The 27,994-nt window shown below is 46.3% G+C and overlaps 1 protein-coding gene and 1 long non-coding RNA gene across 18 annotated transcripts in view; one reads left to right on the top strand and one right to left on the bottom strand.

Moving 5' to 3' along the window:
- Positions 1-27,994, bottom strand: part of CAMTA1 (calmodulin binding transcription activator 1) — a 939,042-nt gene that overhangs the window by 210,071 nt on the left and 700,977 nt on the right. The window lies entirely within an intron of this gene.
- On the top strand, positions 1,625-15,042 carry LOC125624505 (uncharacterized). Its single transcript, XR_007353329.2, has 6 exons — positions 1,625-1,928; positions 7,609-7,841; positions 8,545-8,674; positions 9,383-9,556; positions 10,471-10,545; positions 14,485-15,042. It is a non-coding gene; the product is annotated as an uncharacterized LOC125624505 (long non-coding RNA).

Raw genomic sequence — 27,994 nt, 5'->3', positions numbered from 1 at the left:
TTCATCTATCTTTATACATCTTGCTGGCAGCAGACAGTGCAATAGGACTGCTGGCCATCGTCGTCTCCTGGCTGCTCGTTAGAAGACGGTGCAGTAGGACTGCCAGCAGGACTGAATCACCATGAGATGAAACTTAAAAGGGAAATGACCTGGCTGAGTCACTCCTATGTCTGCCCAGGCGCCCCGACCGACCTCACCGAGGTCGGCTAAAAGAGCACCCTGGAGTACGGCGACGATGGCTACCAGTCATACTGCACTGTCTGCTGCCAAAAGGCAATGAGCTGCTGCTGTGAAGCAATGCAGTACCATGTCTGCCAGCACCCAGGAGACGTACGGTGACGGTGAGCTGAGCAGGCTCCATGCTTGCCGTGGTATGGCGTCTGCATGGGTAACCCAGGAAAAAAGGCGCAAAACGATTGTCTGCCGTTGCTTTCGTGGAGGGAGACGGAAGGGGGTGCCTGACGACATGTACCCAGAACCACCCGCGACAATGTTTTTGCCCCATCAGGCATTGGGATTTCTACCCAGAATTCAAATGGGTGGTGGAGACTGAGGGAACTGTGGGATAGCTACCCACAGTGCAACGCTCCGGAAGTCGATGGTTGCCTCGGTACTTGTGGATGCACTCCGCCGACTAAATGCACTTAGTGCATTTGTGTGGGGACACACACAATCGACTGTATAAAAAAGCTTTCTACAAAACCGACTTGTATAAATTCGACCTAATTTCATAGTGTAGACATGGCCAAAGTCAGGATAAACTTCCTCAATACAGTTTCTCAGGGAATAAGGTTCAGTACTGGAATTTTCTTGTCAGTCCTGATTAGGGCTCAACAAAGCCTGAAGTCACTTCAATGTCGAAATAATGTCGAAAATCATTACATCAGGACGCACTAGTGAATATTACGAATCTAAACCCCCGAAATGTAATGTACTCTATGACATAATAGTGTCAGTCACACACAACTTGTGTTGCTTCCAGTTGCCAGGGAATGAGTGAGGAGATCAGATACTCAACTTTTGCAAGGAACAAGAGTTGTTTTTAACTAGTTGGCTGTTCACAAGTCCAGCCCAGCCCAATAACTACCCTTATTATTTGCATTTCTTTAGTCACTGAAGAACTGATTAGAAGTTGTAATTGTTTTCTGAAACTTTGAAGCCCTTAAAGTTGTGTGACAGGCCTACTCTAAATGTTGTACAATAGAAGTCTGTTACCAAATTCTAGACTTAATTTATCCAAGAACTTGTTAAAATTCCCTCTGTGCAGTCACTGAATGAATGTGCTTTTGAAGTCATTTACTCACCAATAAATTACAATGGTCTGAAATCATTAGCAACAAAGTAAATTGTTTTAATTGATCTGAACTTCGTTACGACCCAGGAGCTTCATTTCTGTGCAACTGCACTTTCCAAAGGACTACAATAACAAATTAATCTCTCTTGAATCCTGTCATCTTTAAAGTGCTCCCTGCTCTGAAGAGCTTCACAAGAAAAAAACTTGCTAAAGTAAGGGGGCTAAGTAGTTCTCAATGAGTTCAAGTTTCCCTCTGCTGAAATACAGAACAGTTGGCTCCAAAGGGAGTATGAAGTCTGTTCTCTGTTAATACCAGGACAAGTTCACATACCCTTCCCCTTTTACTTGGCTAGTGGTTGTAAAGCACTTTCAGGACACAAGATGTAAAGGCACCTGTCATTCTTTGGTCTACTATTTTATTTCTGGGGAAAGGGGTCAGGAGTGCTAAAGAAGATGCACATTTAACATGGGGAGACGGAAAGCCTGTCTATCACTCTGATGTGCTCCCACTGTCCAACTGTACTGATGAGCCTGGAAGTGCATCCGACCCACTGTTCCTCAGCTGAGGACTCACTCATTGTGACACAGGACTGTACGTGTGCATTTGGGGGGAGAAATGGATCCCAGACTGGAGGTAAGTCAAGGGAAGTGGAGGAAAGAATTTGCTTCCACAACAGAACTTTCTCTAGGGGAAGGTTACTGGCAGTAAAAGTAGAATGAACAGTCTTGGGTCCATGCCCTTGTTCTGGATCTTGCCTGTTTGGGAGCTCAATGGCTGATAGGAAGCCTCGTACTGTAGTTAGTTGTCTTAGATGGCAAGCAGCAGATACGTTAGTATACACTTGAATTTCAAGAGAGCTGTTCATAAGAAAGTTCTGCTGGGCATTATCTATGCTGGGAAATGCATCAGGTCAGAAATGCTTTATCTATGCTTTAACTAGAACACCAGGGGGAAACATGATTTTGCCCTTGGTGTGCGTAAGTACAATCCTGTTTAAAAATGTGTCAGCAACTGATGGCTGACCCCAGGGCACACTCGTGTAAGAAAACATATTAACATGTTTTAGCTGAGAGATAAGCACAAACAGTGAATGTGTTTTTAAACACAACACCCCTTGTTCACACTTATGTTCAGCATTGTTTTAGTGAATGGGTTTCTGACGGCGATGCTTTTGCCCAATACAGAAAAGGTCTTTTAGGGACCAGCTGTTTGCCCATATGCTCACTAGCCAGTGTAGCACTGCTGGTCTGTCAGTTGAAAGCCCATTGAACAGCTTCCCCAATGCTCCACTTTAGAATACTACCTCCCATATTAACTTCCTCTTTGAACAAAGCCATTGTTTTGGATATGACTATCACTGCACTGTATGTAAACAAACACCAGTACTGAACATATGGCCTCATTCTGCCACAGCCCCACATTTACAAGTTGTGCCAGACAGGCTTGATTTTCTTTTTTAACAGAATCACAAAATAAACAGATTAAGTTACCAAGTAGTTGTACTATATGGAGATACTGGAAAGTATTTGCTCTGAGGCCTCACAAAATCAATTAAAAATGACTTGGATCTCAACAAGGTTATATGGATTGAAAAGTGGATGGGAAATCATAAACAAATGGTAATGATAAATGGTGAGGTCCTAAAGTAGGGGAATATATCTAGTGAGATACTACAGGGATCTGGGTTAAACCCATTTTACTGTGTTGCATCCTCAGCTGGTGTAAATCAGTGTAGCTCAACTGAACTCAGTTCTAGAATACTGACAATTAGGTTTGCCAGGCGTCCTGTTTTCGATCGGAACGCCTGGTCGAAAAGAGACCCTGGCGGCCCCCATCGGTGATGCCGACCGGACCATTAAAAGTCTAGTCGGTGGTGCAGCGGGGACCTGAGGCTAAGGCAGGCTTCTTGCCTGCCCTAGCTCTGTGTGATTCCTGGAAGCGACCGCCAGGTCCTAGTGGGCCTTGGTCGCATGGGCAGCCAGGGAGGCTCCACGCGCTGTCCATGCCCCGTGTTCTGGCTAAGCAGCTGCCCCCATTACCCAGGAACCGCAACCAATGGGAGCTGCGGAGGCAGGGCAGCGTGCGGAGGCTCCCTGACTGCGTCTCTGCCTAGGGGCCGCAGGGACCTGGCGGCCGCTTCCTGGAAGCCATGGTAAGCGTCGCTGGGACCCCGCACCACCTTCCGCACCCTAACTCGCTGCCCCAGCCCGGAGTCCTTCCTGCCCCCAAACTCCTCCCGGAGCCTGCACCCCAAACCCACCCAACGCCCCAACACCCTGCCCCAGCCCTGAACCCCGCGCCTGCACCCCCCTGACCCCACTCCAGAGCCCACACTCCCAGCCGGAGACCTCACCACCCTCCACGCCCCAACCCCCTGCCCCAGCCCGGAGCCCTCTCCTGCACCCCAAACCCCTCATCCCCAGCTTTCACCCTAGAACCCACCACCCAACCAGAGCCCTTACCCCCTCCTGCACTCCGAACCCCTCAGCCCCAGCCCAGAGCCCCGTCCTGCACTCCAAACCCCTCATTCCTGGCTCCACCCCAGAGCCTGCACCCCCAGATGGAGCCTGCACCCCCCTTGTACCCTAGTCCCCTGCCCCAGCCCGGAGCACCCTGAACCCCTCATTTCTGGCCCCACCTGGAGCCCGCACCCCCAGCCCAGGGCCCATACCTCCCCTGCATCCCCACCTGCTGCCCCAGCCCGGAGCCCTCTCCCACATCCCAAGCCCCACCCCAGCACTCTCACCCCGAGCTGTAGCCCTCATCCCCCTCCCGCACCCCAACCCCCTGCTCTAACCTGGTGAAAGTGAGTGAGGGTGGGGGACAGTGAGTGACAAAGGGAGCGGGGGATGGAGTGAACAGGGGGGTGGGACCTCAGGGCAGGGAAGGGAGTGGGGCAGGGAAGGGAGTGGGGCAGGGGGCTTTCGGTTTTTTGCGATTAGAAAGTTGGCATCCCTATTGACAATAATGCTTTAGCTCAGTGCAAGAAAGGAAATCTGTGTTTAAAACTAGTCCCATCAAATCTGAAAAAGGCAGAAAGACCCTCTCAGAGGCCAAAGGAAGCAGCTCTGTTCTTGTGTTTAGGGGGCTGAGGGAGAGATGTGTGTGTGAGAGAGAAACTCCTCGTGCTATAAATCCTTGGAAAATGAGAAACCCTTCTGCAATTTACAGCTTTTCTTTTCTTGATGTAATGTTATTGATGTTATGGCAGGCCCCATGTTTGCAATTGCTGTCACATTTCCCCCCAGTTCAAGCACTGAAAGTTGTGTGTACGTGCCAGGGGAACACCCATTTGGAGGGCACCTGTGACTCATTTTAAGGATTAAAACAGCTAAAATGAAAGTAAAAGTAAAGACTGAATGAGAGAAAGAAGGAGGAGAGAAGAAGGAGGAAGGGCTAATAAATAGGGAAAACTCAACTTTAAAATCAACAGATTTGGGCCACTTAGACCAATAGTGAGGTTATTCCAGTGCTGGGCTGCAGGCTGCATGTAGGCTGAGAGTCGTTAACATGAATGCAAGAGGCATGACTGTTCTTTCTCTCCATTGCTACAACATCCAGCTCCCTGTGTCACAAGGTAGTGTTCTCTTTTACGAGCTCTACGTTAAGCAATCCATATGGACGCTTCACCTAATTACTGGATGTTTCATTCACCTATAATTGCATGTGACTTTTTGTAGTTGCCAACCCAGTTTTAAAATTGAAAAGTATTGGTGCATACATGCCTGTATCATCCGCTTTTGCTCACTTTCCACCCAGGTAATCCATTCACCTACTGTAAATCTGTCAGGCACAATGGTTTGTGTGGATGAGCATATGGCCACACACAAGTGCATTCCCTTCCTGGATTGCTGTCAAGCAACTCCCATGCAAAGCTCTGCTAATGCAGCCTCAGGAGTCAGAGCTTCCTGGTGCACGCTCCGTTAGACCTCGTGCCGATCAGGCTCCCTTCTGTCTGGGGCTTTCAGAGTCATTCCGTTTTCGGGTGCTCCAGCTCCTGAATTGGTTTTTTGTTTCTATCTAGGATTTTTATGCACTATTCCCAATTTGTAGTTTAGTGACTTACAAGCAAGCTCCAATACAGCGCAACTTGCAGACAATAGCTACTGATGTGATGATGAGCATATTAAGTTTCAGTACTCATTCCACTCTGTGTCCTTTTATGACCACAGCCTGTCAAGCATGGTTAATCCTTGCAAATGTGCAATGACTTTATGGCAGGCGCTGCAATGAGAGAGGAATGCGCAGGCAGGCATTTCAGTTGGCGGATGCTGTTTCAAGAAACTCTAGTGTTTACATATATTGCAACAAGAATGGGTGACAGTTTTTTAGGAGAATTTAGAAGCTGAAGGCTCAGGGACCAGAGAATAGATTGAAGCTTAATTTCAAGATTTCACTTCATGTAACATTAGCCAAACAGAAAGGTGCAGAGATGCTGCAAATCACGTCACGCAGCACAGCTTTATCCTGTCTGAATAATGGCAGCCTGCGCAAACAAGAGCAAAGAGACGACGACTTAAAACAAACCAGTGCACAGCAACCTAGTTTAAACACGATCACAATGGTATCTCAATTCAACATTAATACTGGGGGCTGCACAGCACAAGTTAAATTCATAAATAGAGAGAAATGGCATCTTTCAAAACCTTAAAGAAAACCAGTCTGAGGCACAACCAGACGAGCTCTCTATTCTCACTGCCTTTGATGGGGCTAATCACCATTCCAAATCAGCATTTGAGCTGAATCCGACATTGAAAATCATACATAATTACCCTGATTAATTTTGCTGAAAACATACAGTGTTTTGTCATAGAAATGTAAACATAACAAAGTGCTGGGGTGACACAAATAGTAGGAACATGCTGCAGCTCAGAAGAAAACGCTCAGATTCTGAGGTTTGAAAGGTTGCATTTAGTGAAAGAGCAGTATTGATTCACACATATATCTACTAATTTCTACAAAGGAAAACAGCAAAGGAAAAATAGTGGGAGTGTGGCTAGTGAGCAGCACTGCACCCTAAAAAATGGATCAAATCATTTATACATCAGAGGAAAATGAAGTTGAACATAATGTAAATGGTGCTTGAAACAGCATCAGAATTACAGACCATCCGTATGTTAAAGTAATGGGGCCAAAGAAGCAGATAGATCACAGGTAGACAGCATCAATATCGGAACACAGGGAACTTCACTAGGTTTCTTGGGACTGAATTATTTAAAATCCAGTACAAGAAATAAAAAAGGAAGCACATTACAAGGAGGCTGGAAGACAGAAAGCTAGAGTTAGGAATTCCTTCCTTCCCATCTTTGTGTAACACCAACATTACAGAACAAATTGATGTAGCCCTAGAAACAAGCTCACCATGAGTACCTAGAGAAAAGAAGTCGTTTTTGTAAGGTGAGAGCAGGAGCTGAATTCCAACAGCTCAACCCACTAATCTCACTGAGGAAACCAACGTTAATATGTAGCACTTAAAATGGAAAGGGATCTATTTCTTCTTAACTGTGTCTTGTCGCACAAAATTCTGAAAAGCCATTGAAGGTAAATTGCTTGGTTTTCAATTTTAAAGCTGCACTTAACCAAACACCAACAGTCTCCAGATGTAGTGGCCGGGGGGGGGGGGGGGGGAGCAACATATTCAGAGGTCTCTAGCACCTAAAATCACAACAAACACCCTATCAGCCTCTTGTCAACTAAAGACAACATTTACAGAGATAATAAATTGCCGTGATCATTTTTTTGTGTGAAAAGCCTTTTGAGGACCTTTTTTCATATACACTGAATAGTTTGGTCAATCCACTGATGAGTGCCAGATTAATCTGCAGCTAGGTGTCTGGGTCATACAGAAAAGAAGAATGAACCTAAGCAAATAGAGTGCTTTCCAAGGATCTTTCACTGGGGTAAACAAATGAGGATGATATTACATATATATATCCAGGTGGAGCTGACAGCAACCAGGGCTGGGTTCAATATCTAGGGGTTCCTTTTCAACAATACAACATTGAACCGTCTCAAGCCCCCACCCAGTAAGCTGGGAAAATTACACACCACCCATAGGTGCCTCTGAAAGGCAATACTTCCCCACTTGCAATCACAGAGTCTGAGTGTACCAAAGAAACTTTTAATGAAAGGAGGGATGTCACCTGACATTAATTAGGGAAAATGCCAAAGCAGGATTTATAAACCTAAAACTGTGAGCAGGACACCCACCCCAGAGTGCATGGGGCAGTCTTCTACCTCATGTTCTTGAGTTCTATAACCAAAAGTTCCTTAACTGTGCCTTCTCTGCTCCCTCACCATACCCCACTTGCAGTGGCTGTCCTTGGTCAGTGAGGACCCAGTGTTCAGAAGTGCATCTGTGTGAGTTCACCTTCCATTCAGGGAAGAAGACACCTGGCTTGCTCTACCATCTGAGCACTTGCTCTGGCTGGCCACCTCACCGGCTGCTGTTCTTCACTGCCCGGCCACCCTGCCAGCCACTGTTTCTCGCCACCTGGCCACCCTGATGACTGCTCGCCAACTGATCGCTACTTTCATTGGCCACCCGTAAGTCACCTCATGCTGCCACATGCCTCTCTGCTGTGACCTCTGTAGGTCAGTCTCAGTGATTTTTAGCTCTCAGCAGGCTGGATAGAAACTCTGCCCCACCACAAGTGATTTCAGCTCTCACCAAGTACTTAACATAACAAAAGGCTCCTAAAGAAGCCTATTTAGCTCTATCTTTGAACTGTAGGACAGAGTAGGGAGGAAACGGTTAAATCAGACTACAGACCTTTAGGGAGAGTCCATACCTCCTGGATGGGACACCTGTTTCGACCCCTCTTACTTTCACAGGGGTCTGGCATTCAAGCCCTTGGCTTAACAAGGTCCTTTCACCTGAGGGGACCCCCTCATTTGGGACAGATTAAGCACAGTTCTGCTCCAACACAATAAAGACAACAACACTGATAACAGCATTTCACTACCCCTACATTCAGTACTAAAGTGATTTGTAACCCAATGCCAGTCAAAGCTGATCACTTTGAGCAACACCACTCTAACTTCTGGATATCTTGGCAGAGTAGGTGTGTTCATGTAAATACAGTTTGCTCCTGAAGTCTTTCCCCCTCCCAGCCAGCTGTCAGGGGAGAGTTCATTCAGACCCTGCTTACATATATACACAAACACACATACAAGATATACTTGAAGCATGCCCTGTTGTATACCCACAACCAATCCTCTCTCTCTCTCTCTCTCTCTCTCTCTCTAGGTGCTTACGGTGCCCATCACCCAAGTATCAGAGTGACTCCCGAAATAGAATTACCGTGCAACAAGGTCCAGCAAGTTGACTGTATCGCTCCCTCCTCCTCCTTTCTAAGCTCCCCATAGAGCTTTGCAAAGTAAGACCCATGCAGCCCCATCCCTCTACCTCTACATCTGGTATTGCTGTTAGTGGCACTGTTGGTGGTGGGCTGAGTATATGTGAGGAGCCCCATGGATGTATTGCTGGGGGGGAGGCGGGGAGAAGAGCAAAGTAAAATGTTCTTATATCCATATGAAGATAGGTGATACCTGTGTAGAGAGTAAGTCTCACACTGTATAAAGAACTGGAAGAGGGTCTTAAAGCATTTGTCTGAATTCACTGGCTTTGTTTTTGTCTTTCCCCATGAATGCTTTGCATGGTCAGGCTGTACCTACCCTTTTTGTTTTTCAGGAGGTGGGGCAGGGTTTAGCCTATGCTAATGATGATGGGAACAGTACAAATTGCACTTTACACAGGATTCTGCATTGGTCAAGGGCCAGTGACCATGGAAACTGCCACAGCTTGTGCCAAATGCAGCTGCTAGAGATGCTATAGCAACACACAGAGTGAGATATGCCAACACTCCACCACCCAGATGCCAGAGATACTAGCATTTACTCAGTTCCAAGCTCAGCATGTCTGGAATAAGAACAGAAGAAAAGCCCACTCAAGCACAGCTTTCCCCAGCCCCACTCAGCCATCACCACCTTGAGTAAAATTCATGCAAACCTCTTTCTGCTGTCAGCCAAGCACAGAGCTGGTTTAGGTAAACACTATCAGGGATTTCTTTCATCTCCTTCTCCAGAAATCATGCATGGAGCTTGCAGTCTGACCCAGCTGCCATCGTATTGGTGAGTGGCATAACTGCCCTAGTCCCAAACCCAATACTCTCCACACATTGAAGGGAAAAGTGCCATGGCTGCACCACTCCTTCCAGCTCCAGAAAAAGGACACTAGGACAACCATCTCCAAGAAGAAGGTAACATTTCACTGCAGCACTCTGGCTTAGCACACTAATATTTTAGTTTAAACCAGTTGCCTCCCCTATGAAGCTGGCAAATTCATGGTAGTTGTCCAAGGGGCTGGGTCCTTTCTTCATCCCCCAACAGGCCTTTCACTACCAGTTGGCAATCAGACTGAATTTTCAAAGGTAGCAAAAATCCTGCCAATGATAACCCAGACTCTGGGGTGCTGCACAGAGTGCGTGTAAAAGAAGCATAAAGTTCCACACTGCACTCCCCCAACTGGTGCCCTCTTTATGCAGTGCCAGAGCAGACACTTGTGGTGCAAAGCGTGCTGCAGATTCTGGCTCTGATTGCAATGCTCAAATCACCGAAAACATGAAACAAGCTTTCACAAAATATATACCATGTCTGTGCTTCAGAAATAAAGCGTTAGAAAGACAGAAAAACACATCTGAAATTCACCCTAAATTACGTACTCTTAAGAGAGGAGAGCTTTGTGATGACAACAGTTCTGCTCTCCCTATCTCCACTTCTTTAGTTCTAATGCTGAGCGTTTCTATTGCTTCCACACAAGAGAAAGTTTTGGGCCTGATTCTCTTTGCACATACACAAGATTTATGCTCCTGTAACTCGAATTACTTCAGTGGAATTACCCTTGATTCACACCAGGGATGGTGAGAGGAGAACCAGGCCCTTTGAGTCTTGGGATACAGAGCTGATTAGTTCCAAAATATTAGAAACAACTCTGAATCCCCTAAGACAAATTATCGGATAAACTGGATCAGAACCCAAAAGCCAGAAAAAGGATAGGACAGATGGCAAAGTGACTTAAGCAGTAACATGCCAACTGTTAGTGTGTGCCAAGCCTCGGAAACACCAGAGAACACAAATAATGGTTACATGTCTCAGGCTTTTGTTTCTATCCTAGCACTGTATGTGAAGATAAATGGAAGAGAAAAGCAGTGTGTTCGCCTTCTCCATGTAAACATGAAGCTGCAGTTGAGTAAGTAACATTAAGTCTGACATGGGGACGCTGTGAGGCATTACTCACCCTGAGAAGTTTAATGTATAATTTAGAAACATATCATCAAAATGGAAACATGAGAACCTCTTAAATAACTCTGAAGGGTATTCAGCTTGGAATCATACACAGTTAATATTTAGGAAAAGCTGCTAACGCAGTGGTGGAAATTTACCCCACACTGAATAATTTGATTTAGATGCATCCCAATATTGAAGCACTTTAGAGAGAACTCATTCATTTTCATGGGCCAGATTTAGGCTTTTTATTCATTATCACATGAAGTATAAGTATAACCTTTCTGTTTGACGCTCTAAGGCCATCAAAACTGAAAGATGTGATCCCCCTGGCTGCGGCTGAGTGTACCAGGCAATCAGTGCCAAGGAGCCTGCACCTGCCTTGCTACTAGGTATCATACATTACTCTCTTCAGAGTAACAGCCGTGTTAGTCTGTATTCGCAAAAAGAAAAGGAGGACTTGTGGCACCTTAGAGACTAACCAATTTATTTGAGAATAAGCTTTCGTGAGCTACAGCTCACTTCATCAGATGCGAAGTGAGCTGTAGCTCACGAAAGCTTATGCTCAAATAAACTGGTTAGTCTCTAAGGTGCCACAAGTCCTCCTTTTCTTTTTGCATATACATTACTCTTTGCAACTGCCCAGGTGCTAAAAGTGTATTAATTATTTCAAAGGCAGTATCACCAGCTACAAACCCCAGTAAAACATTACAGCCAATCACCGGGTAAAATGCACCAAGATTTTTTAAGAAAGGCTCTGAGTGTCAGCCTTCATTCGTAGGTCATTAGAAGAGACCTTTACTTCAGTGGCCAGTGTGAAATGTGCTTTGATGCTGGTCTACTCTCTCACTCTTAAGGGGGTAGGGGCCCCCTCCAGGTCAGACAGGAGGCATGCTGGCATAGGCAGTGGGGGTGTGCAGGAGAATTGCACTGCTGCTGTCTGCTACTCCCGTCCTCACATATGGTGGACTTTGGTTTCTGGGGCTGTCAGTCCAGCACCTTTCCCCAATAAGTGGAGGCATTTACACAGGAAATCTCCCCAGCCCTTGACTCTGCTGCAAGTATCCCTTTAAAGCTACCCGTGATCTGAATTCCGGCATTAGGGATTTTGAGCATACCTGGTGAAATCACCACTGCAGCCCAGAAAAATACACACCTGTTGTGATAAATTAGGGAAGCCATGTTAATGTGCTGGCCTCAGAGAGAATCTGGCTGGATAGTTCCCGCCTATTGTCTGTTTCCAGCACGATAACCCAATACCACACAGTGAACGATGGTGACAAGCTGCAAGGAAAAGGCCAGTGTGGCTGGACCTTCTGTGGTGCTTATTCAAGTTTCTCTGAGCTCTACATTGGTGCCAGTCCAGGATTAGTTGAGCTTTTTATTGGCAGAATGCCAAGGAAGCAGAAGACTCCTTAGAGCTGACTCCTTGAATTAGATTTGCATAGTTCACTGCAGTTGTAAGTTAGTGAACTCAGTTCAGTCTCTAGTGGACATCAGGCCACATAAGAAAAAACAGCACGCAATCTGGTAGGATAGTCAGGCTGTGCTCAGGGAGCACCAGAATGGATCCAGCATTTAGATGGAACCTGCATCCGCTCCAGCAGGGTGATGGCTCTGTGCCCATCCATTAGGGGTTACTGCTTCAGTGGGATTGAGGGGCTGCTCTAATGGCAGGTAATCAAAATCAGATCCTGAGATGGATGCAGAAAGAGGAAGAAATTCAGCAATGGAGCTAAAAGGGAATGAGGCAGAGAGAGCTGAAGGTGAGGAAGAGACGAAAAAGCTCCTAAAGCACTTGTGGACAGGCCCTTGGGAGAGTGTACCCTGGCTCTGCTGGGTCCCAGGTTCAATGGTTCCCTCCCTTCTTCTTCTTGCAATGCTCCCGAGGGCACAGTGGCAACTTTCCCCTCCCAAAGCTCCCAAGGGCACAGCAGTCTCTACACCCTATTTTATGGGTCTGAATTAAATCCACCCTTTAGGCACTACCAACCCCAGCTCAAATTTCTGTCTCTGAGCCTTTTAAAAGGAGAGTTCTTGGGATCAAAGCATAGGCCTGGACTCTCTACCAGTCTGAAAGCGACTTGCTGTGTGACCTTGGGCAAATCACTGCACTGCTATGTGCCTCAGTTTCCCCATGGGGGTGAACATCTCATCTGTCTCATAAGGAGGGTATGAGCCCCAATTCAGTAGTGTCTAAAACTCCGAAACCCTCAGTGCAAGAGAAGGGCAAAGTTGTATTAATTACCATTCCTGTGCAAGCATGCACTTCTAGGGATGCTAATGTAAGCTGGGGAATGGTGGGGAACTTTCCTGGCTTATACACTACCCCGGTGGAATTGCCTAGCGAAAGGATCCAAGGCCTGACCTCAAGGGCTCCCCTTCCACTCTCCTTTATGGCAGAGTCCGTGTAACCCCAACAAGGCTGGGCCCAGGATTCCTGGGGGGACTCAACCCCCAACCTTGTTGTGGTCACTTAGGGCAGGGGCTAGGGTGTCCCCACTCTGGGGTGCTCTCTCTGCTCTGGATGCTTCCCTGACCCACTGATCATTACATACAGTTCAAAGCTAATACAATTTATTAAACAGCAACCAATTTTAAAAATAATGAAAAAATGGGAAAGGTGAAAGGAAAACCCGTCACCCCGCTCTGTGGCCCGGGGACGTCACATCCAGCGTCTCTGGCACGCCCGGGCAGTTCGCAGTCTGCCCCGGCCGCGCTGCAGGGAGGCCGCGGGTCGGATGCTCGCTCCGGCGGGGGCCACACGCCCTCAGGCTCGAGGTGGCAGGGCCCTGCCCCCCAGCATCGCCCCCGCCTCATGGGGGTTACGATCCCCCCCAGGCCTGGCCTGCAGGGCCTCCTGGCGGGGGCGTCTCCCTGCGCTGGGCCCGCTGCCCAGGGTCCCCCTTGCTCTCCCCAGCTGCCCACGCACCCGGCTCCAGACGGCCCCGGCTCCGCTCCCTGGGCTGCTTCTCTGGCGCTCTCGGCCCCAGGCTCCTGCTCTCCCCTTGGCTCGGCCCTGCTCTGGCCCAGGCAGCTCCACCTCACATGGAGGGTGGGACCACAGGCTCCTGACTCCCTCACTGGATGCCTGCCCTTGTCTATCAGGCTAACCTAGAACGGTGGCCTCTTCCCACTGGTCCTGGGGACTGTCAGTCTGAAGGTGTTGATTTCTCATCCACCCTTCCCCTTTCTTTTGGTACGGGGAGAGGGCCAACCACCCCGCACTGAGTTTCAGAAAGGGGCCAGCAGTCCCCTTACACTAAAGCCACATACAATTGTTTTGATTGCTGGCAATGGCCCAGTTCAGTCGTATAAGAACTAATGTGAGCATTACAACATAAGCCACCCACACAGCACACACACATGTTAATTATCTTATGGAAAGGCAGCGAGAGCTGAGGGTGTGTTCACAACAGCTGCTTTTTAAACCTTTAATATCTGTCTCCTTTTATTTATTTATTTCTAAAAATTACTCAAAGACCCTAATCTGCTCCACGGGCGAGCAGGTGGCAAATGTCACCTGTAAATCTAAGTGTGGGTGTGCATGTTGTCGACTGTATGAGAGAAATATCCAGGTGGCTACAGCCCTTCAATGAAGACAACAATGCCAAACCAACTGAAATCCAATCCGACAAAATTGTTCCTGAGCTGAGATCTTCCTGCATAGCCACAAGGCACATGTCTGTCACACCTTTGTCCGGCTTGTCCTCGTCCCTCCCTCCACGAAAGCAAGTCGACGCCACACCATTCTGTTTTGTTGCGAGCACGTTCTTTCCATTTCTGGCTAAAGAGTTTTGTCATGGGATCAGCCCAGCGTGTTTTGGGTCTCCCCAGCAGTCGCTTGTGGTCTCTGGGGACCCAGTCACTGATGCGGGTTGTCCAACTATTGTCTTGCCTGCAGATTACATGACCTACCCATCTCTGCTTTGCGTTGTACATCGCCTGCACTACATCTGTCACCTCTTTACGCCTTCTGATTTCCTCATTGCCACACGTCTGCGGTGGAGTTAAATCACCTGAATGTGGTGATTCCTAATACAGGAATATAGGAGACGCCAGACTGAATCAGATCCAAAGTCCCTCTACCCCATTGTCCTGTGTCTCTCAATGTCCAGCACCAGATGCCTCAAATGAAGATTCACGAAACTTCACAGCTTGCAAATGTGAGAAAATTTGCCCCCCAAGAAGAGCTGATCCTAATACCTGATAACTAGAGATTTATTTAAATCTGGTAGTATGAGGTTTTACCCTGTTCCAATAGTATTTTTATTAGCATTAATTATTATGGCTCTGGATAGTCTTGTTATCTATATATTGGTTCGATCCCTGCTTCAATCGTACTATATTCTTGGCCTAAAAGACATTCTATGGCAGTGAATTCCACAGTCTAATTATATACATTGTGTGGAAAAGGATTGCCTTTTAATTTTTGAATTTGCCACCTCTTAACTTCATTGACTGTCCCTTTGTTCTTGTGTTACAAGATAGGAAAAATAAATGTTCCCATATAGTGCCTCTAGCACATGAGTTGTTTTATATGTTTATCATGTCTCTGCTTATTCTTCTTGTTTCTAAGGTAAACAATCCCAGTATTTTCAATCTCTCTTCATAAAAAGGTTTTCCGTACTTCTAATCATTCTTACTGTCCCTCTCTGAACCCTCTAATTCTGCAATATGCTTTTTGAGGTAGAGTCATCAGTACTCCTCACAGCATTTCAGATGAGGCTGCACCACTAATTTATACAGTGGTACTATAATATTTTCCATATTATTCTCCTTCTCATTCCTTCTGCATGCTAACATCTTGTTTGCTTTTTAAACTCTACTGCCCACTAATAGAAACACTGACAAAACAGTGGCTGGCTGCAGTGACCCCAGCTTTCCACCTTCTGTACAGATTCAGGGCCAGACCCACCTCCTTCTTGGTATCACTCCCAACTTGCCATTAAATTGCAAAAACCTTGCACTTCTCCCAGCAAAACCCCATCAGCCCTTTCTCGATGGGATGTGACTGACTCATCAGGCCACGAAGGCCCCCCTGGGGTGGGTCTCTCTCAATCGCTCCTGTTCACGCTGTTCCACTTTGTATAACATACATGACTAGTCAGTGGGCCAACAAGAGAATGACTCAGAAGCCTGGGGATTAGGACACCCTGGTTCCAGACCCTGCCCCAATGAATACATATTTATACAAGCAGAACAGCTTCAGCAGGAGAGATCGAGAGAGCTGCACCCAGAGTACCCTTTAGCCTGGGAGTAATCTGGAGCAGGGATTTGAATCCAAGCCTCCCAACAACCCAGCCGAGTGCCCTAATCACTGAGCTATTTGGTATAATGGGGGCGAGGGCGGAAGCAGCATTATTTCCTCCTCCTCCTGTTTTGTTAGTCTAGCCTTTCATTTCCTTTGTGTTTTGCTGAAAATTCTGAAAATGTTACTTTCAGTTCATGTCCAATCAATTTCTTTTTTTGATTTTTTGGAACTGCCAGCAAATGAAAAAAAGTAAGTTATTTGCACAAATCTACTCTGAATACTTTACTTAGGAAGTGTTGGGAGCTAACCTGTGGATAATACTGTGAGAGGACCTGACCCACTCTCCATGCAGCCCCTCAGGAGGAGAGCGCTGCACCTAAACCTCCCCTCTTCTAATCCAGTGTGATATGGAGGAGCCCCAGTTTCCCCTTCCAAGGACACAGCTCTTCTGATCCTGAGTGAAGTGACTGCTTACCTGTTATTTAAGGAGCGGGAGACGCTTCTTAGCATACAGTCACAGAGGATGCATTATTGCTCTGACTGCTTTGGAAGAGCTTTATCACACATATTTTTTAAAGCCCTGATAAGGTTCAGAGTCAGATAAGAGAACAGGAACACAGGCCACCTTTTTATAATATTTTCCCAAATCCTGGCAGCTTATCTTCAGAAAATATCAATATATCCCCCAAATCCTTAAAATATTAATGGGAGCTGGTGAAATCAGCCTCTCTGACCTCAAACAGTATAGAAGTAAAATTTACACACTTATCAGTTCAAAAAAGGGAACCAAAGTACCAAAACATGCATCCCTGACACTCCATATAGTAGGTACCTGTATCTATAGTGAAAGATAGAACCAGTTGGGCTGATGTGTTAATTTTTACTGAAAATGATACTTCACACACATTTCACTTGACAACTTTCCAAACACAGACGTGGAGGGGTAACATCCATCCAGCTGAAGTTTCTACCCTTTCCAAGGTTGCAATGCAAGAGGGGATGGAAGTGTGATGGGGGCTTTACGCTGCATTGGACACATGACTGGTGATGAAAAGATGCATAGGAGGCTGGGAGGAAAGATTGCTGCTTCTTTGGTTGGTTTTTACATTCTCTCTCTGGTGTACATCACAGACCCAGAGCGCTGTATGGGTGCCCTTTGTATAAGTTTGAAATCTAAACCAATAAATACATAAATCAGAGGATACTGAACATGGGGATAGCTCAGAGAAGCAGACACCAGTGTAGAGAGAGAGGCCTCCAGGAACGCTAGGAGGGTACGTGTGGGTATGAGGAGTGCAGAGAGAATTGCCCGCTTGTGAAATGGCCCCTTGAGACACAGGAGTCATGTAGCAGATGCAAGCCTGGTAACGCTGTATGCTCCCTGTTCATGTTCAGACACCACAGAGCCTGGGAGCAGGATAGGCCTTTCTGACACCCACTCTTCCTAGTCTCTCACCTTCCTGAGCAGAACTGGAGCATGACTGCAAAGGACAGGCTGATAACACCTAGCCCTTGTTCATCTTCACAGCACCTTCATATGCACTGAGTGACATCCTCACCTTACACTGCGGGGCACAGGTTGTATCAGCCATTTCACAGACTGGGTTAAAACGCTTAGAAAACAATCTATGAGGAAAGGTTAAAAAAACTGGGCATGTTTAGTCTTGAGAAATGAAGATTGAGGGGGGCGGGATCTGTTAACAGTCCTCAAATATGTTAAGGGCTTTTATAAAGAAGACTGTGGTCAATTGTTCTCCATGTCCACTGAAGTAAGACAAGAAGTAATGGGCTTAATCTGCAGCGAGAGAGATTTGTGTTAGATGTTAGATATTTCTAACTCTAAGGGTAATTCTGGACCAGGGTTCCAAGGGAGGTTGTAGAATCCCCATCACTGGAGGTTTTTAAGTACAGGTTGGACAAACACCTGTTGGGGATGGTCTAGGTTTACTTGGCCCTGCCACAGCGCAGGAGGCTGGACTTGAGGACTTCTGGCACTGGGTGTGCTCAGAGCTGGGGAAAGGGCATTGGCATTGCCATACTCAGATCTTGGCCATGGTGGCTAGTTTGTATGGTAATATCCATGAGCAGATTTCAGCAGAGAAGGGGACAGGAGAGATGAGATTCCTGTAGTTAAAAATAGACAGAGAAGAGAAGGCTGCTAGAACATGGAGTCTTGTTTATCAGCATCCAGTCAAGCAGCAAGAGCTGAAAGGAAGCATCCCATAAATAATACTGAGTGAATCTGCTCTGATCCACTAACCCACTTTAGGCACGTTTACAGTGAAGAATAAAACAGAAATTTAAACTTGATTGTTTTGATTTAGAATGCAGCTGTGCAGTGCTGATGCATATTCTGTGATCCCAGCTTCTCAGTCGGAATTCAAACTCAGATAACTGACTAGATGGGCAGTAAAGATGGCCTTTCGTTCTTGGGGGTGGATCACAGCTACAAACTCTGTACACTGCACGAGGAGAATGCTACTTCACTAAGTGGGTCAGAGACGGGCTTCTCTCTTCAGCAGCTAAGGTAGGTGAGACCCAGGACCCTGTCATTCACACACAATATGAAGAGAACTTCCCCAACAACCTAGCAACTGCTCTGAATTATTCTGGGGAAGTTCTGTGGCCTGTGTTATACAGGAGGTCAGACTAGATGATCACAATGGTCCCTTCTAGCCTTGGAATCTATGAAGCCATGCAACATCCCCATAGTTTCATGAAAGCAGCAAGTGGGAGATCTCATCAGTTCTTCCACCCTTGGTAGGCAAGAGCTTTCCTCTGACACTCAGCCCCTCTGCACTACAGTGGGATGTCAGCACCTTGTGATAGGACACAATGTTAATTAAAACAGGGATTTTTAATTTAAATTAAAAAATAACTGATGGCGGGAAGGCAGGCTCAGCTCTCCTTCAGGGGGCACTAGCTTTCAGTACAAAAGGCCCAGTTTGGATATTGCCAGCTCATTGTTTTGCATTGTTATAGGAGCCCTTAGAATTGTTCAGCCAGCTGAACCCTTGGACGCAGAGAACATCCAAGAGGCTTTATCACTCTTTGCCCGCAGGTGCCCTCATGCTGAGGTGTGATTATGCTGCAGTGAGTCTGACCCACTAAAAAGCCTATAGTAAAAGTTAGGGGAAATTGCCTTAGTTTGAATTAAATAAAATGAATTTTATTTGAATAATTTCTTCCTGTATCCTCTGATGAAATAGTTAGATGGTTCCCTGTGAGCCCTCTACTTGAATTACTGGATGTCCCAGCCGTAGCGTTTCGGGCATGGAAATTCTCAGCCTTGTGTCACAGAAACCTGAACTTCACCTGCTCAAGACTCAGAGATGGACACACCATGCACCATCTACCGTCACTATATGAAACAGCTCTAAATAATACTAAACCCCAGCATGTATTGGATCTTCAGATTTGCTTCCATCACACCATTCTTACGAACCAGAGAGAAGATGACAACTACATTCTTCTAGGCCATTTACAATTTCCAAACTCTGTACAGACATTAGCAAGCCAGGAGGCAAAGCCTCTCTGTGAGATGGTGCATGTTGTCATCCCATTGCACAGACAGGAAGCTGAAGCAGAGAAGTGAGTCAACTTCCTCCATGTCACAGAGGCAGTCTGTAGCAGGGATAACATTTGGTTCCCAGTCCAGTGATCAAAGAACTCAGACCTGCTGTCTCTAGATGCCTGCTTGGCGCCTTCCTCTGTTAAGGTCTCTGGTTATGAAAAGTGTAAGCAGATACAATTAGCTCACACCACAGGTACTGATGACCCAGGGCATTCCACACTTTTCTTTAACTCTGCTCTCTCTTTTCTTTTTCTATTAGTCAGCAACATCTTCATTTTAAGCACATCCTGCCCTGCCAAACTGAGCCTCTAAATAACCTCACACTTCATCATTTCTTTTCATTCAGCAGTTAACTGTCTGATGCAGCAGAGGCAGCCAGCTCTGCGAAGGGAAGGCATTTGCTGCTGTTTTTCTTAAGTGTATTTTAATAATGCATTTCACATGTGAGAAATGGCCATTGGGAGTGCAGTCTGAGAGCTGGAAGGCACAGCTAGACCAAGAGGTAATCTGAGGATGAGCAGCACCAGCTTGCAGTTTAAAGACTATTAATTACTGTTACTTTCCTGGAGATTATTTGAAAATAATCGGGCTCCTGATTTAGGTTTAATGAGCAATTATTCCTTTTGTTTGTTGACACGGTGTGAATTCCAGAGGATCCAATCAATAGAGCCTCTTATCTGCTAGTTTATTAAATTTGATTCATCACACTTGTCCTTCCACCACTTTCTCCACTATCCATATTTCTTGCCTATTACCACTTCCCTTCATATTGATGGAGTGGTCATTCTCCTACCACAGAGCTATCAATGGACAGGGGAGGAGCCGGCACCCAGGCCCCACTTCTAACTGGGAACCAGTACTTAGTGCAGGGGAGTTGGCTTTCCAGGACCACAAGCAGAGGCTCCCCATTGCCTACAGATTTGGCTCCATGGGTGGAAGGAGGCATTGCCTGTCTCCATGGCATCATATCCCCCATCCCCAGAACCCTCCGAAGTGTTGAGGGAGAGGGGTCATGCTAAGAGCAGGACTGAAGGGATCATACATTGTTCTTTTTGCCAAGCTCAAGTGGAATGAACTGGAAAGTTCCTACAATTTGGACCTCTCCCCACAGAATCTTCTGTTTTTTCCTCCCCCAGCCCTATCCCAAGGATTTTATGTAGCAGAGACACAATTTTGTCCAGTGAGACCAATGGGGAACAGGGCACAACACCAGAGTTCCAGTGACCCAGAGCTCAGCTACAGAATCCTGTGAAGAACAAGACAGGTTCTTAGTCATGTTGCCATATTATTTTGGGAGCTAAGAGATTTAAGTCCAAATGCCAGTTAAAAAAAGGAAAAAGTCATTGTGAAGGGACATGACATCTAGGAGCCATTGTGGGGCAGCATCTTTTTCGTTATAAGAGGAGCACTCTAAACCTTCTACTCACTGTAAAGCCTGTTTCGGTGCCTGAGCCAAAATCTATTTATGGAAATCTTCAGTAACTAATAAAGTGGGTGTCTGAATTTTCATCAGACACTGGCTTAAATAGGGTTTACACTGATGTAAACAAACATGTTTATTTCACTTGAGAATAGCCAGAGGCATCACCAGGGACCAACAAGTCACTAGCTGAATTAACAGCAAAGAGTCCTGTGGCACCTTATAGACTAACAGACATATTGGAGCATAAGCTTTTGTGGGTGAATAACCACTTCATCAGATGCATGTAGTGGAAATTTCCAGAGGCAGGTATAAATATGCAAGCAAGAATCAGGCTAGGGATAAGGAGGTTAGTTCAATCAGGGAGGATGAGGCCCTCTTCTAGTAGTTGAGGTGTGAACCCCAAGGGAGGAGAAACTGCTTTTGTAGTTGGCTAGCCATTCACAGTCTTTGTTTAATCCTGAGCTGATGGTGTCAAATTTGCAAATGAACTGAAGCTCAGCAGTTTCTCTTTGAAGTCTGGTCCTGAAGGTTTTTTTGCTCCAGGATGGCTACCTTTAAATCTGCCATTGTGTGTCCAGGGAGGTTGAAGTGTTCTCTTACAGGTTTTTGTATATTGCCATTCCTAATATCTGATTTGTGTCCACACACAATGGCAGATTTAAAGGTAGCCATCCTGGAGAAAAAAAACCTTCAGGACCAGACTTCAAAGAGAAACTGCTGAGCTTCAGTTCATTTGCAAATTTGACACCATCAGCTCAGGATTAAACAAAGACTGTGAATGACTAGCCAACTACAAAAGCAGTTTCTCCTCCCTTGGGGTTCACACCTCAACTGCTAGAAGAGGGTCTCATCCTCCCTGATTGAACTAACCTCCTTATCCCTAGCCTGATTCTTGTTTGCATATTTATACCTGCCTCTGAAAATTTGCACTACATGCATCTGACGAAGTGGGTATTCACCCATGAAAGCTCATGCTCCAATATGTCTGTTAGTCTATAAGGTGCCACAGGACTCTTTACCGCTTTTACAGATCCAGACTAACACGGCTACCCCTCTGATAGTTGAATGAACAGAGCCAACCTCACTAGGTAAAAACACACAGGTGGCATAAGGGAATGTACTCTGTGGAACTCCAGGGACAAATGCAGGTTAGGTAAAGAGTAGAGCTAATCAGAAATAGGTTGTCAAATGTTTTGTGATGAAAAATGCCATTTTTGTCTAAAATGAGGTTTAGAAAAAAATGTTAATTTCTACAAAAATTCCTTATGGGAAAATGTTTGTTTGTTTTGGGAAACTTTACATTTCATTTTGAATTTTATTTTTTTAAATTTGTATATTATGTTTACATTATCTAATGACATGTCCGTAGTAGTTAATAATAAGCACTTCTGTAACATGCACTACGATGACACAATATAATTGTTGAAATATTCTATTTTTATTTTAGTTTATTTTTAAAATCATGAAGGTCAGCTGCTACGTAGTACTGATTGAAACATCTCATCTTCTTTTTTAGATCAAAGTGGTGTAAACGAACCAGTGTGTGGGAGAGGCTGCAGCAGGAAAAGCAAGAGCAGGAAGGTGTAGAAGATGACCTGCCAAGTGCCATGCATCATATGTGACACTTAAGCTTTTGGCAGCCCTGTCATGCCTGTCCACTCAGGTAAAATCTCCTGCTCAGCAAATGTGCCCTCAGACCCCTGTCCTAGGAGGCAGGAAACTAGCTTCCCCCTATTTTACAAATAAGGTATCTGACAGGTTGCATAAACTCATTTCAGGCACAGCTGGGAATGGAACCCAGCTCTCTAATATGACAGACCCATCCACTTAGCCGTACTGTCTTTCAGAATGAATGAGCCAAATCTATTCCTGGCTATGCTGTCTCTAATCACTTCTGTATACCACCCTCTGCTCACGGAATCAGGAATAGAACCCAGGAATCCTGAAACCCAATATTTCATTGCTCACCCACACACAGTACTGCAACACACTGGCAAAGCATGTGCCAGGTCCCCTCTTGGAACTGGTTCACATGGAGAACAATAGTTTACTTCTGATACACATTACTCCTTTATCTCAAGTGAAAATTTCAGTGCTGAGGCACTGACTGTCCTGCATTCAAACCCTGCAGAAGTCCTGTGCTGGAAAACATTACGTGACCATGTAATTAAAGACTGTATCATAATCAGTGAGTACAAGGAGGCAGGCATTAATTCATGCATTTCCTAAATTTTGAATCCTTGATTTGCAACTTTATCATTTTTTAACAGTTTTTTGGTGGATTGGGTGGGTGGATGGAGAGAGAGAGAGAGAGAGGCAGGCCCCTTTTAAGTTAGCAGTAATTGGGCAACTGGATGTCTCAAGGTACTACTAATGGGCTACATTACACTGGCAGGTCACTAGTTTTAATCCAGAATCAGTTCAACAGGGATTAAGAGCTGATCCCAACTATGGATGTTTGGTGTCTCTCATCTGAGATGAATTTGGCAAGTCCCAGTTCCAGCTCTGCCATGACAAATTCACCACAGGCTTTGAACTAACTGGCAGACTCAGCGGAGAGGTTCCTGGCCATGAAGACTGAACAACCCATGTTGCCGCTACAGTAAAATCCACCCCTGCACAAATCAGGCCTGGGTCATATGCAGAAGGTTGTAGCTTGTAGATATGCAGAGCTGTCACTCCAATGCCTTTCACCAGCACTAAATTCATAGACTTTTCTAATGCTGAGGTTTATGGTTATACCCAAATTATTTGCAAGTTCGTAAATTAATTCATTAAACAATTTGTATAAAACATCACACGTGGAGCTGCACAAAATCTCCTTGCTTTAACTTGCCCCTTGTTTTGCACACCCACAGAGATTTGGGTCACTGGCCTTGGTCACTTGCATTTGATGTGAATCTCGGGTCACGGTTTACATTGCTGCTGACTCTGGCTTTGTGTTTGCATCTGTCTGTGTCCCCCCTAGCCACCAGTTGGATTTGGAGGTGCTGTGGTAAAGGTATGATGAGCATAAACCACATACCTGTGCTTGGCACATAATGGTCAAATGACATACTGCTGTTGCGTCAGTCCCACAAAACCAATCTCCACAGCCAAGCAAAGCGGAGACTCCCTGCTTTCTTTCTGATGCACGTGCACACGCGCGCGCACACGCCTAGCCAGACAGCACTATTGTTTCTGGGTTCTCTTCAAATTAAAAACAAATCCATGTACGTTCTTCGGTAAAAAGAGTTAATTTCCAATCCGAGCGTGTAGGAGGGTGGCCCTAGGGAATGGAGTAATGAAGCCGCGAGTGCTAGTTGCAAAACAAATAGATAAATCAATGTTTCAATTTGCTCCATGTGAGAGAATGGGCTGCGGTTGCTTAGCAATTCAAAGAACATTATCGCAGGCTCCTCACAGGCAGCAAGAAAGCTACAAAAGTTGCTGAGGCTTGTGCCATATTAGAATGAAAACAAAACTTACATTCTAATGACAGCAGCAATTCAAGAGCCAAAGAAGGATGCTATTTCTATGATAAATCCCCTGAAATCCCAGCTCAATGCAGAGAACAATGGCAAATACCAGTTGACTGTATTTTCAGAATCCATGGGAGCCACAGAAGAGACCAATCTTTCCCATGGTTTGCTCTGCAGTATGGTTTTCAATAAGTCCTATGAGCACAGGACTGAGAGAGAGGTAAACCTGAGCCCTATTCACAGCTCTGCCACTGAGTCACCCCATATAACTTTGTGCCAGGCACAATCTTTGTGTGTCAGTCCCTATAAATGGGGACAATATCCTTACAAGAACATGACTGCATTCTACAGTAATTGTCCACAACTCCATAGCTTACATTGACTGTCAATCATTATAGGAGGATTTATTTTACCGGTCAGCTTACTGACTGCACAGGGGTTTTGGGAGGGTTAATTTGTAGACCAGATTGAGCTCTGGTGCAAGCAATGGTGTCACCCATGGATCCAGTTTGTAAATATTTTCAAGGTGAAAATCTCAATGTAGGAGCTATGTATTGTTATTAAACTCACAACTTCCAAGGCTGACCCACCCCCATCTGTCTTCTGAACCCCCATCTCAGTTCCCTGCACCATCCTTCTCCCACAGCTGCATTCCCATGTCAGTCCCCTGTTAGAGCAGACTGCATGCTGGCATGAATCTGATGCAGAGGGCACCTGCGCCAGCTGACTCCCCACCCCAGCATAGATGGCGTATTGTAGTAGAACCCCACTATGTCTATCCTCATTGGCACAGGGTACATAAGACACCAACCGCAGTGGTGTAAGTTAGAACACCCCTTCAGCTACTCTAACTCTCTCCAGGGCTGGTGCAGATGAGCCCACAGGATCGGGGAGCTGCAGCCAGTTTCTTGACACCATCTCCCCTCTCCCTGCTGAGTGGATCTTGAATGCAGGGCAGAAACTGGCCTTGTGTTTTTTGACTGGAATGTGGACACTCATTTCAATGAGTTGAGGACTTTCTCATGCAGAATTCAGAGGGGAAGGAGGCCCTGAACCAAAACGAACCTGGGCTAAATTCCCTGCTAGGGGGTCTGGTGTTCTTACTCCTTATGGCTATTACTACACTGTTCTTTGGGCTTATTTTGTACATGTTGTTCTCCTTAGTGGAGCAGGCCTGAGACTTGAAGTTGGCCTGACTTTTCATTCTCCTCTTTTTGTCACACAGGCTCCTCTTACCTACCAAAGACTCATAGGTGCCTGATCTCATTCCGGTCCAGGCCTTAAATGATTCCCAGGGGGACAAACTGAGCCCAGGACTAGCTACAGTTACAATACAGTCAATGCTAGACCGTAACTACTGTCTGACACTGGCTCTGCAGTGTCCCCTTGGCCCTGTCCTCTCTCATTGGACCACACGAAGGCAGCCCTTCCCTCTCACACAAGTCCTGTACCTAAACCCTCCTGCGGTTCAGGTTATTTATGGGGTTCCTTGATTTTTACTGCCTACAATGTGGGCAGCCTTGCTGGCCCTTTATTAGTTGCATGTCCATCTGATATTGGGCCTGGCAGCTGATTGCAGATCAGAATCTCTACAGATTCATTTTGGCTCTCTCCTGTGTTGCAGAATGAGAAGCAGTTGGCACCGCTGCAATACTATACAAAGGGAGCTGCTCAGTGATGTGCTGCCAAAATCTTAACAACTGGTTCCCTATAAAAAGTTCTGATTTAAGGGATGTGCCACAGTGTGTATTTTTTGTACCTTTCTCCATAAGAAGTGGCAATGCATTGAGTCATGGGGAGTCAGACTTAACAATTAAAAAACACATTTTACATTTTTATTACAATAGAAACAAAGTATTGCTTTATTAAACGCATATCAACATAACGAACGAGGCAAGTGCGACCCCTGTTAATAAAATAATAAACTAGACCAGGGGTGGGCAAACTTTTTCGCCAGAGGGCCATATCGGGGTTGCAAAATTGTATCGAGGGCCGGGTAGGGAAGGCTGTCCTCCCAAAACAGCCTGTCCCTGCCCCCTATCTGACCCTCACCCACTTCCTGCTCCCGACTGTCCCCCTCAGAACCTGCAACCCATCAATCCCCCCCACTACTCCTTGTCCCCTGACCACCCCCTCCCGAGACCCCCCACCCCTAACTGCCCCCCAGGACCCCACCCCCTACCCAACTTCCCCACTCCCTGTCCACCACCACCCTGACAGATCCCTGGAACTCCCATGCCTACCCAACCCCCCCCGTTCCCCATCCCCTGACCGCCCCCCCAGAACCTCCACCCCCTCCAATCGCTCCCTGCCCCTTATCCAACCCCTCCTCCCAGCCCTGGCCCAGCCCCCTTACCATGCTGCTTAGGGCAGCGTGTCTGGATGCCACGTGGCCCGCTGGAGCTCTCAGCCCCACCCCTTTACCATGCCGCTCAAACCGTCAGGAGCTGCCGAGCGGCCCAGAGCGCTGCAGCGCGGCATGCTGAGGCTCTGCGAGAGGGGGAAAGGCGGAGGAGGGGTTGGGGGAGCCTCCCCGGCCGGGAGCCATAACAATTTTTAACAACCGGTTCTAAAACTGCTTCAAAATTTAACAACCAGTTCGCGTGAACCAGTGTGAACTGGCTCCAGCTCACCACTGAAGCTGCTCCTCTCTTCTCATGCAGCACACCCATTGCCCCCAGCCTGAGTAAGAAAATCGCCCAATACACCAGCTTCCCTGGGTTTAGGAGACCCTGTGGTAATCCTGAGAATTGGCATGGCAGGCATCACGGCAAAGTGTCAAGCTGAAGGGAAGCATTCCCTTTCCCCAAACAGCTCTGCTGAGTGGAAATCGCTTACCCCCCAGTTCCATCTGCTCTGACCTGGCAGGCAGGACAGGCCTTCACTGAGCCCCAGAAGAGAAGCCAAAGTGATGCAAGCTCACAGGCAGAACACAGCACAACAATGCATGTGCTTGGCTGGTGCCTTAGGGAGAGCATAGGGCAAGGAAGGATGAGGGAAGATGCAATTTACAGAGTTTTCAGGGGAGCAAGGAAGGTGGAGAGGGGGAGTGGTTGCTTCTTTAGGATGTTTGAGAAACTTACTGGACAATTTCCCTTCTGCAAGCAGGTGAATTGCCAGGTTAGTGTGTGAGCAAAAAGCTTTTTTAACCCTGACTAAAGCGAGTGATCAATATTATGTACTCATCTAAACAGCAATAACCTTGGTTGGTGATGCATCTAATGCTTTGCAGACTCAAGCAGCAAGACCATGCAAAATCCTAAAGGACAAACAGAAAACAGACATCTTTACCTGTTTCCGAGACATACCCAGAGAGTCTGTGGCAGAAGACATGCAGGGATAATGTGCTCCCTAGAGAGATAAAAGGCCTGATTCTCCTAGCTTGCTTTTATAAGCCAGGGTAACTCCACTGAGATCAATGGGTCTCCACAGACATAAGAAGGATGTAAGCAGCTTTATGAACTCTAGTGAGTTTATTGTGAGTCTCGCAATGTTTGGTGACTTTCTCACAGCTCCAGCTCCTGGAGTTCAAGAATTACATGGGAGTTTCAGCTTCTGTTTTTTTTTAAAGTAAATTTCTAGCCTTCAATAATGTGGAGCACAGTTTGAAACTGCAAGTCTTAAAAGCTGAAACACAAAAAGGCAAATAGACAGAACCCAACATTTGTTCTTTTTAAAAATCTGACGAGTAGCCGCTGAGGA

Source organism: Caretta caretta, chromosome 18 (assembly GCF_965140235.1).
Source record: "Caretta caretta isolate rCarCar2 chromosome 18, rCarCar1.hap1, whole genome shotgun sequence".
Classification (NCBI taxonomy): Eukaryota; Metazoa; Chordata; order Testudines; family Cheloniidae; genus Caretta; species Caretta caretta.
The sequence above is the reverse complement of the archived record's forward strand: the minus strand, read 5'-3'. Positions and strand labels throughout refer to the sequence as shown.